Source organism: Schistocerca nitens, chromosome 5 (genome assembly GCF_023898315.1).
Source record: "Schistocerca nitens isolate TAMUIC-IGC-003100 chromosome 5, iqSchNite1.1, whole genome shotgun sequence".
In the NCBI taxonomy this organism is placed as follows: Eukaryota; Metazoa; Arthropoda; class Insecta; order Orthoptera; family Acrididae; genus Schistocerca; species Schistocerca nitens.
In genome coordinates this window covers 333671143-333682468 of record NC_064618.1, presented here as the reverse complement: position 1 = coordinate 333682468, position 11326 = coordinate 333671143, and positions in this window count along the sequence as shown.

Genomic DNA, 11326 nt, shown 5'->3' with positions numbered 1-11326 from the left:
CCTCTCTCTAAGCCTACAAATGCTATAAGAGTAGCTTTCCCTTTCCTTAACGTATGTTCTAAGAGAAGTCGCAGAGTCAGTATTGCCTCGCGTGGTCCTGCATTTCCGTGGAATCCAAACTGATCTTCCCTCACGTCGACATCTACCGGTTTATCCATTCTTCTGTAAGAAATTCGTGTTACTGTTTTGCAACCATGACTTATTAGACTGATAGTTCGGTAATATTCACACCTATCAGCGATTCTTTTCTTTGGCATTGAAATTATTACATTCCTCTTGAAGTCTCACACATCTAGCGCACCAGATAGAATGGTACTGTCATGGTTGGCTCTCCCAAGACTTCAGTATTTTTGACAGAATGTCGTCTACTCCTGGGGACTTGTTTCGAATTTGGTGTTTCAGTGCTCTGTCAAATTCTGAACGCATTGTCATATCTACCATCTGCCTTTATCTACTTCTATTCCATTTCTATAATACTGACCGCAAATACATCTTCCTTGTGTAGATCTTCTGTATTCTCGTTACACCTTTCAGCTTTCCTTTCTTTGCTTGTGATTGCTTTTCCATCTAGGTTCTTAATATTCATACAGCTGCTTGTCTTTTCTCCAAAGACCTCTTTCATTTTCATGTAGGCGGTGCCTATCTTCCCACTAGTTATATATGTCTTAAAGATAAACGTCCATACCCACACTGCTTTTTATTTTTATTTATTTATTTATTTATTGTTCCGTGGGACCAAATTAAGGAGAAGTCTCCATGGTCATGGAACGAGTCGATACATGAAATTATAACGCGATAGTAGAAACAGATAAAATGAAATATAAGTAACATATTCAGGCCACAATTCGTAAGTTTAAATAAAGAAAATCAACAATGTAACACTGTAATTTGCTTAATTTTTCAGCTCTTCCAGGAGATCCTCGACAGAATAGAAGGAGTGAGCCATGAGGAAACTCCTAAGTTTAGACATAAGTGTTTGGGCTACTACTAAGATTCTTGAGATCTTGTGGTAGCTTATTGAAAATGGATGCAGCAGAATACTGCACTCCCTTCTGCACAAGAGTCAAGGAAGTGCATTCCATATGCAGATTTGATTTCTGCCTAGTATTAACTGAGTGAAAGCTGCTAACTCTTGGGAATAAGCTAATATTGCTAACAACAAACGACATTAAAGAAAATATATACTGTGAGGGAAATGTCAGAATTCGCAGACCATTGAATAGGGGTCGACAAGAGGTTCTGGAACTTACACCACACATAGCTCGAACAGCCCGTTTTTGAGCCAAGAATACCCTTTTTGAATTAGAAGAATTACCCCAAAACATAATACCATATGACAAAAGCGTATGAAAATATGCGAAGTAGACTACTTTTCGTGTTGAACTGTCACTTATTTCAGATACTCTTCTAATGGTAAATAAAGCAGCATTTAGTTTCTGAACAAGATCCTGAACATGGGCTTTCCGCAACAGCTTACTATCTATCCGAATGCCTAGGAACTTGAACTGTTCCGTCTCGCTTATAATATGCCCATTCTGTCTCATCAAAATATCGGTTCTTGTTGAATTGTGAGTTAGAACCTGTAAAAACTGAGTCTTACTATGATTTAGCATCAAATTATTTTCCACAAGCCATGAACTTATTTCATGAACTACATTATTCGATACTGTTTCAATATTACACACAAGATCCTTCACTACCAAGCTGGTGTCACCAGCAAACAGAAATATTTTTGAATCACCTGTAATACTAGAAGGCATATCATTTATATAAATAAGAAACAGCAGTGGCCCCAGCACAGACCCTTGGGGAACGCCCCACTTAACAGTGCCCCATTTGGACTGAACATCACTACCACTCTCTTTATTGCGGAGAATTACCTTCTGCTTTCTGTTCTTTAAGAGGCGGACCAATTCTAAGCTACTCCCCTTACTCCATAATGGTCCAACTTCTGCAGTAATATTTTGTGGTCAACTCAGTAAAAAGACTTCGTTAAATCAAAGAAAACACCTAGCGTTCGCAACCTTTTATTTAATCCATCCCAAACCTAACAGAGAAAAGAGAATATAGCATTTTCAGTTGTTAAAACATTTCTAAAACCAAACTGTGAATTTGACAGCAAATTATGTGAATTTAAATGCTCCAGTAACCTTCTATATACAACCCTCTCGATAACTTTAGCAAACGCCAATGGCATATAAATAGGTCTATAACTGTCAACATTATCCCTGCCTCCCTTTTTATAAAGTGGATTCACTACCGAGTGCTTTAATCGGTCAGGAAACCGACCACTCCTAAAGGAAAAGTTACAGATATGGCTAATTACTGGGCTAACATACATAGAACAATATTTCAGTATTCCGCTAGATACCCTGTCATATCCATGAGAGTTCTTGGTATTTAGTGATTTTATTATTAACTCAATCTCCCTCTTGTCAGTATCATGGAGGAGCATTTCAGGTAACAGTCCCGGAACACTTTCTTCTGCGAGCGCTATATGATTCCCTGTTGGGACCAGGTTTCTATTTAGTTGTCCTGCTATATTCAGAAAGTGATTATTAAATACTGTACATATATGCAACTTAACAGCAACATGGATATTCCCACTACGCACTGATTCTATATCCTCGACCTGTCTCTGCAGACCAGCCACTTCCTTTACGACTGACCATATGGTTTTAATTTTATCCTGAGACTTCGCTATTCTATCTGCATACCACATACTTTTTGTGTGGTGTCACCGGCAGACACCACACTTGCTAGGTGGTAGCTTAAATCGGCCGCGGTCCATTAGTACATGTCGGACCCGCGTGTCGCCACTGTCAGGATCGCAGACCGAGCGCCACCACAAGGCAGGTCTAGAGAGACGGACTAGCACTCGCCCCAGTTGTACGACGAATTTGCTAGCGACTACACTGACGAAGCCTTTCTCTCATTTGCCGAGAGACAGTTAGAATAGCCTTCAGTTAAGTTAATGGCTACGACCTAGCAAGGCGCCATTTGTACCATTGCATGTATCTCAAGATAGTCTCACTTGTATCATCAAGAATGCTGTATACCAAAGGACGATATAAAAGTTAAGTGTTCTAGTAGCTACGTTCTTTTCTTTATCACATGCATCACGTATCCTGTTCCAGACTTCACGCCAGTAGTCGTGTGTGTACGTGTGCCCTTTCGGCTACCCGTCACTGTGGACTGGCTGCCTTGTCAGTCCACTACATTGGCGACGAGTCTAAACAGTCGCTCTTGTCAGCAGGACAATAAACTTTTTGTAGATTTGGACTTTGCCGGACAAGTGATACCGTTCCAGCTCGATACCGGAGCTGCAGTTTCATTGCCCTCCCTTGCACTAATTGGCTTGTGTCATGGCTTCGCCACATTCTCCAGATGTACTGTCCGAATTTTATCGCTTGCAGAATCAGCAGACGCAGGCGTTATTGGATGCCCTTGGACAGCTCGTCCAGGGTCAACGTGCGCTGCAAACCGATGCGGCCGTCGCCGCTTCATCGCTACCATAGCCACATCATGCAGTTGTACCCCCGTTTCGTAGCTTTGTGGCAGCCAACGACACCTGGACGGAATGGTCCCGACAATTTGGATTTCATCTCGCCGCCTACAGAATTCAAGGTAATGAGCGGCAGCCGTTTTTGCTTTCGTGTGTAGGTATGTCCACCTACCGTGTGATAGTGAAATTGTTTCCCCGACGCGACGTAGCAACTCTGTCCTACGAAGAAATTTTGTCAGCTCTAGATGCCTATTTCAAGGAAACAGTCAATGTCGTTGCAAAACGGTATACGTTCTTTCGTACAAAACGTACGTCCGGTCATAGTAATAGGGAGTGGGTTGCAACTTTGCAAGGACTTACTAGGGAGTGTGCATTTGAATGTGACTGTGGACTCCCGTATTCAGATACTATGTTGCGTGATGCAATAGCACAGAACGTTTCTGATGTTCGCATACGGGAACAGATTTTGAAACTAGTTAATCCCTCCCTTCAACAAGTGATAGACATATTGGATAGGCAAGACACACCTGACTTTGCTCAGGAATCATTTGCAACTTCGCCAGCCGTGTGTCACATTAACCGGCCCGCCGGGCCCGCTGCACAGAACGCTAACCTGCCCTCGCGCACGTCCGCGCAGCCACGTATCCCGTGCAAGCAAGCAAATGCAGTGAAATCATGCCCGCGGTGTGCCACTAGACATTCGCGTGAGAATTGCCCGTCACGCCAAGCTATTTGCTTTTACTGTCATACGAAAGGACATGTTCAAAGTGTTTGCCAGAAACAGCTCAGATCAGACAATCACAACCATTCCAGGCCCTTTGCTTCGCGCCGGAATAGAACCAAGGACCCTCAGGCTCATGAACCTTTGCCCATGGACATTCATGTCGTTCATGCCACTCCGCCCAGTGTTCCTCTCGCTAACAGTGACTGTGTTCGTCCCACAAAGAGTGTGCGTCGACGTCGACGCAAATCCCGTCACGTCGCACGTGATTCTGTACTTGTATCCGTTCACGTTGCACAAAACAGTCGCTCTTGTCAGCAGGACAATAAACTTTTTGTAGATTTGGACTTTGCCGGACAAGTGATACCGTTCCAGCTCGATACCGGAGCTGCAGTTTCATTGCTCAACCACGCCACGTACAAACAACTGGGCGCACCTCCGTTGCGTGCCGCAAATGTTCAGCTCAAGAGTTATTCAGGACAGAATGTCCCTGTGTTAGGACAGTGCAGCCTTCTTGAAACGTACAAGGGACAAACAAAACTTGTGTCTTTTTACGTTCTTCGTTCTTCTTCGGCAGTGAACTTGTTTGCTTTAGATTTATTTCAGTTGTTTAACTTGTCTATCGTCAATCAGGTCCTATCAGTGAATCAGACTGTGCCTTCAGCCAGTGTTTCTAGTCTATGTGACGAATTTGCAGACATTTTTGCACCGGGCCTTGGTTGCGCTAAGAACTATGAAGCTCATTTGGAACTGAAAGTAAACGCGCAACCGAAATTTTCAGGGCGCGCAATGTTCCCCACGCATTGCGTGATGAGGTCGCCACAACATTAAACGATTTAGAATCCCAAGGTGTCATCGAACGTGTGCAGGCTTCTCTCTGGGCCTCACCCTTAGTTATTTTGAAAAAACCTTCCGGAAAATTGAGACTTTGCGTGGACTTCAAGGCAACTGTGAATCCACAACTTGTGACTGCTACTTTTCCTTTGCCCCGCCCGGAAGATCTTTTTGACAAACTGTGCCCGGGAACATATTTTTCCAAGTTGGACCTAGCAGATGCGTACTTGCAAATACCGGTGGACGACGAATCCCGCGCGTATTGGTGGTTAACACGCATCTTGGATTGTACCGATTCAAAAGACTGCCGTTCGGGTGTGCATCCGCCCCTGCATTGTTTCAGCAATATTTACAAACTGTTTGTGCGTCGGTCCCTACTGCAGCCAACTATTTGGACGATATTGTGATCTCCGGAAAGACAGCAGCCGAACATTTAGCCAACCTCCGCACATTATTTCAGGTATTGCGGCAAAATGGTCTTCGCTTGAGGAAGGACAAATCTGCGTTTTTTGCTCGTGACTTACCATATTTGGGACATGTAATCAATGCCCAAGGCATACATCCGAGTCCAGAGCACCTCCGTGCCATACAGGACTTGCCTTCGCCACAGAATATGAAGCAGCTACAGAGTGTGTTGGGAAAAATTAACTATTATCACCGCTTTCTGCGCAATGCCGCTTCCACTTCAGCTCCGCTTCATCGCTTACGCCGTAAAGGTGTTCCGTTCGTCTGGACGACGGAATGCGAACGCGCCTTTCGCCAGTTGAAATCGGCGTTGCTTTCAAATACTTGCCTTACGCCATTCGATCCCCAGAAACCCCTTTTGTTGATGGTAGATGCATCGGATTTCGGGATCGGTGCTGTGCTTGCGCACAAAGATGGATCGCATGATCGCCCTATTGCCTTTGCGTCAAAATTGCTCTCGTCTGCGCAACGCAATTATTCACAAATAGAGAAAGAAGCTTTGGCTCTCGTGTTTGGAGTTACGAAGTTTCATGATTTCTTGTATGGTCGTCACTTTACCATCATCACAGACCACAAACCTTTGACATCGTTTTTTCATCCGCACAAGCCTGTACCTCCACGTACAGCGCAGAAATTCATTCGCTGGTCGATTTTCCTCTCGCAGTACCGTTACGATATCTTGTATCGGTCCACTGCTAAGCACGGAAACGCTGATGCGTTGTCCCGTTTGCCTGTTGCTGAGGATAAAGCATTCGATTCTTCCACACTTGCTTGCATGTTCATTGATGCGGAAACCGATAACGTGGTCGAATCGTTTCCGATTGATTTTCGTCGTGTAGCTGCAGCCACAGCTGCTGACCCTGTCCTTGCTACTGTTTTGCATTTTGTTACTACGCAATGGCCCTTGTCAAAGTCGCGGATCCAGGATCCGCTGGTTCGCCGATTTTTTGCTCACAAGGAGAGACTTTTTGTGCGACGTGGTGTTTTGTTGTTGCGTTCCGATAATGATCAGTCCAGAGTCGTGGTCCCACGTTCGTTACAGTCCTCTGTCTTACGGCTTCTTAACCAAGGACATTGGGGTATAGTGCGCACGAAACAACTTGCTCGTCAGCACTGTACTTGGTTCGGAATCGATGCTGCGATTACGAATAGGTGCTCTTCTTGCATGGCGTGTGCCGAACAGCAATCCGCACCGCCGCGGATATTCTTTGCATGGCCGAAAGCCACTTCCCCTTGGCAACGCTTGCACATCGATTTTGCTGGCCCATTCTGGAATGCTCGATGGTTGGTTGTGGTCGATTCTTTCAGTAATTTTCCTTTTGTTGTCCGGATGTCTTCCACGACGTCATCTGCCACAATCCAAGCGTTATCCGCTATTTTTTGCATTGAAGGTCTACCACAGACTATTGTTTCCGACATTGGCCCACAATTCATGTCCGCAGAATTTCAGTCATTCTGCAAGGCCAATGGTATTCAACATCTGACGTCCGCGCCGTTTTCGCCTCAGTCCAATGGTGCCGCTGAACGATTGGTCCGGACTTTCAAGTCACAGATGTTGAAGTTGAAAGAGTCGCATTCTCGGGAGGACGCTTTGTTGCTCTTTTTGTCCTCGTATCGCTCTCAGCCCCGCGATGGTCGCTCGCCGGCTGCGTTGCTCCATGGTCGTCCTCATCGAACCTTGATGTCTTTGCTGCATCCGCCGCATCAGGTACTGTGCAGCGGCAGACTCCTGCTTTTGCTCCTGGCGACGTTGTATTTTATCGCAACTATCGAGGTTCACGGCGTTGGCTCGCAGGGCGCATTCTTCGCTGCCTCGGCCGCGCTATGTATTTGGTTTTGGGGGCCTCTGGTGAGGTGCGTCGGCATCTCAATCAGCTGCGCCTCTGTCGTCGCCTGGGTTCTGCCGCTCCCCGTCTGCTTTCAGCGCCCTGGGGACCCATCTACTGGCTCGCCTCTTCCCCAGGTGTTACCGACGCTGCCTTCCCTATTGCCTCATGGCGACATGCCGCCGCCGCCGCCTGTTCTCCCGCCGGCGCCGCCCGCAGTGGACCCTTCGCTGCAGCCGCCCAACGCCTCCCTGGGTCACGCGCCGCCGATCGCTTGCCGTGACCAGCTGTCCTCCGCCATGGAACTCTTGCCCGCTCCGGCCCAGATGTCGTCATCGCGCGTCGGATCCCCCGACGCAATGGAGGTCGAATCTTCGGCCCCTCCTGACTCCTTACGGGCGCATTCACCGCATGTTGACGTGCACCCTGGACTAGGTTTTCAGGCGTTTCCTAGCTCCCCTCGGACCGAATGGCCGGGTGCAGGTGGCACAGCCTCGCCTGTTAGGCTCCCCACCTCATCGCATACGTCAACATGGGGTCCTCCCCACGGCGGGCGGAAGCCTTCTCACACGACCGTTCGCCGATTTGCGGGGGAGGAATGTGGTGTCACCGCCAGACACCACACTTGCTAGGTGGTAGCTTAAATCGGCCGCGGTCCATTAGTACATGTCGGACCCGCGTGTCGCCACTGTCAGGATCGCAGACCGAGCGCCACCACAAGGCAGGTCTAGAGAGACGGACTAGCACTCGCCCCAGTTGTACGACGACTTTGCTAGCGACTACACTGACGAAGCCTTTCTCTAATTTGCCGAGAGACAGTTAGAATAGCCTTCAGCTAAGTTAATGGCTACGACCTAGCAAGGCGCCATTTGTACCATTGCATGTATCTCAAGATAGTCTCACTTGTATCATCAAGAATGCTGTATACCAAAGGACGATATAAAAGTTAAGTGTTCTAGTAGCTACGTTCTTTTCTTTATCACATTCATCACGTATCCTGTTCCAGACTTCGCGCCAGTAGGCGTGTGTGTACGTGTGCCCTTTCGGCTACCCGTCACTGTGGACTGGCTGCCTTGTCAGTCCACTACATTTTGCCTTCCTAATAACTTTTTTAAGCACCTTACAATACTGTTTGTAATGGGCTGCTGCATTTAGATTTTGACGATTTCTAACGTTTTGATATAATTGCCACTTTGTTCTACAGGATATTCTTATCCCTCAGGTCAGCCACCCAGGCTGCCTGTTTGAGCTAGTACCTTGTTTTGAACGCTCGAACGGAAAGCAACTTTCAAAGAGTACGAGAATAGTCTTCAGGAAAGCAATTATATTTACCGTCTACTGTATCAGCACTATAAACATCTTGCCACTCTCGTTCCTTGATAAGGTTTACAAAGGTCTCTACAGCAACCGGATCAGCTTTCCTTAAAAGTTGATACTATATTTAAGTTGATAACTATATTTAAGTTGATAAATATATTTAACAAGACCATTGACCGATAGCTTGACTACCGGAAACAAGAGCACCAAATTACGGTTTTTTATTGTTTAAAGGAATTTTATGCACAGTAGACCAGTAGAGTCCACTATGGCTCTGCACATGGCTAGAAATATGAAACAAAGGTTCATCACTCAAGAATATAATGTCATTGCTGTTTTCTTCCACAAACTTGAAATGTAACCACTCTCATTACTTGCGTCACATTTCCTTATGAGCTGGAGATAATGCCTATAAACACGAAAACCGGTAAGGTTACTGACGAAGGGACTTAAGTACAGAAGACCGGATGTATGTTCAACGACTGCCTATGGCGCAAGCCACCTGATAAGATTTGCTTCGAGGTAGTAGCAACTTTCTGCATATTGTCTGCAATCGCTTCCGGAGTTCGAACTCAAGGCTTATGGCCATGCTTAGAATCCGCTAGTGTGTTATATGCTTAAGAAAAGAAGATTTTTCCATAAATACGCTACTGGCCATTAAAATTGCTACACCACGAATATGACGTGCTACAGACGCGAAATTTAGCCGACAGGAAGAAGAAGCTGTGATATGCAAATGATTAGCTTTTCAGTGCATTCACACAATGTTGGCGCCGGTGGCGACACCTACAACGTGCTGACATGAGGAAAGTTTCCAACCGATTTCTCATACACAAACAGCAGTTGACCGGCGCTGCCTGGTGAAACGTTGTTGTGATGCCTAGTGTAAGGAGGAGAAATGTGTACCATCACGTTTCCGACTTTGATAATGGTCGGATTGTAGCCTATCGCGATTGCGGTTTCTCGTATCACGACATTGCTACTCGCGTTGGTCGATATCCACTGACTGTTAGCAGAATATGGAATCGGTGGGTTCAGGAGGGTAATACAGAACCCCGTGCTGGATCCCAACAGCCTCGTATCACTAGCACTCGAAATGACAGGCATCATATCCGCATGGCTGTAACGGATCGTGCAGCCACGTCTCGATCCCTGAGTCAACATCTGGGGACGTTTGCAAGACAACACCCATCTGCACGAACAGTTCGCCGACGTTAGCAGCAGCATGGTCTATTAGCTCGGAGACCGTGGCTGCGGTTACCCTTGACGCTGCATCACAGACAGGAGCGCCTGCGATGGTGTACTGAACGACGAACCTGAGTGCACGAATGGCAAAACGTCGTTTTTTCGCGTGAATCCAGGTTCTGTTTACAGCATTATGATGGTCGCATTCGTGTTTGGCAACATTGCGGTGAACGCACATTGGAAGCGTGTATTCGTCATCGCCATACTGGCGTATCACCTGGCGTGCCATTGGTTACACGTCTCGGTCACTTCTTGTTCGCATTGACGGCACTTTGAACAGTGGACGTTACATTTCAGATGTGTTACGACCCGTGGCTCTACCCTTCATTCGATCCCTGCGAAACCCTACATTTCAGCAGGATAATGCACGACCGCATTTGCAGGTCCTGTACGGGCCTTTCTGGATACAGAAAATGTTCGACTGCTGCCCTAGCCAGCACATTCTCCAGATCTCTCACCAGTTGAAAACGTCTGGTCAATGGTGGCCGAGCAACTGGCTCGTCACAATACGCCAGTCACTACTCTTGATGAACTGTGGTAGTATGTTGAAGCTGCATAAGCAGCTATGTACACGCCATCCAAGCTCTGTTGGACTGAATGCCCAGGCGTATCAAGGCCGATATTACGGCCAGAGGTGGTTGTTCTGGGTACTGATTTCTAAGGATCTATGCACCCAAATTGCGTGAAAATGTAATCACATGTCAGTTCTAGTATAATATATTTGTCCTATGAATACCCGTTTATCACCTGTATTAATCTTGGTTTAGCAAGTTTAATGGCCAGTAGTGTACATGTGTAAGTCAATAAATAACCCACGAACTGTGGTGTAGACATCAGAGCAGCCCGTAACGGCCTGAAATTTATTTTTCTGTTCAGTATACTCCCCCTTTACACTTAAACTCTTATTCCATCGCTCGAAAAGAAATTAAAAGCCGGCAGCATTGAATTCGTGCGACGGCGTTCGCATCTAACGAGTGACTCCACGGGTATAACAAGTTTATTTGCTTCCTTAAACTGCTGGCATCCACACGACCGGTGCGTTGTAGGGGTTGTGAGATACGAAAAGAATGGTTCAAATAGCTCTGAGCACTATGAGACTTATATCTGAGGTCATCAGTTCCCTAGAACGTAGAACTACGTAAAGGTAACTAAGTTAAGGACATCACACACATCCATGCCCGAGGCAGGATTCGAACCTGCGACCGTAGCAGCAGCGCTGTTCCGGACTGCAGTGCCTAGAACCGCTCGGCCACCGCGGCCGGCTGTGAAATACCCCTGGAAATGGAGGCCATGGGGCATCTCGGGCTAATCAGGACGCTACTTTGTGACATAGATTTTCATGATATACAATTTTAACCACTTACCCAACGAATTTTGCTATGAATGTCCCCTGCGGACAGTCCCTTGGCTCAA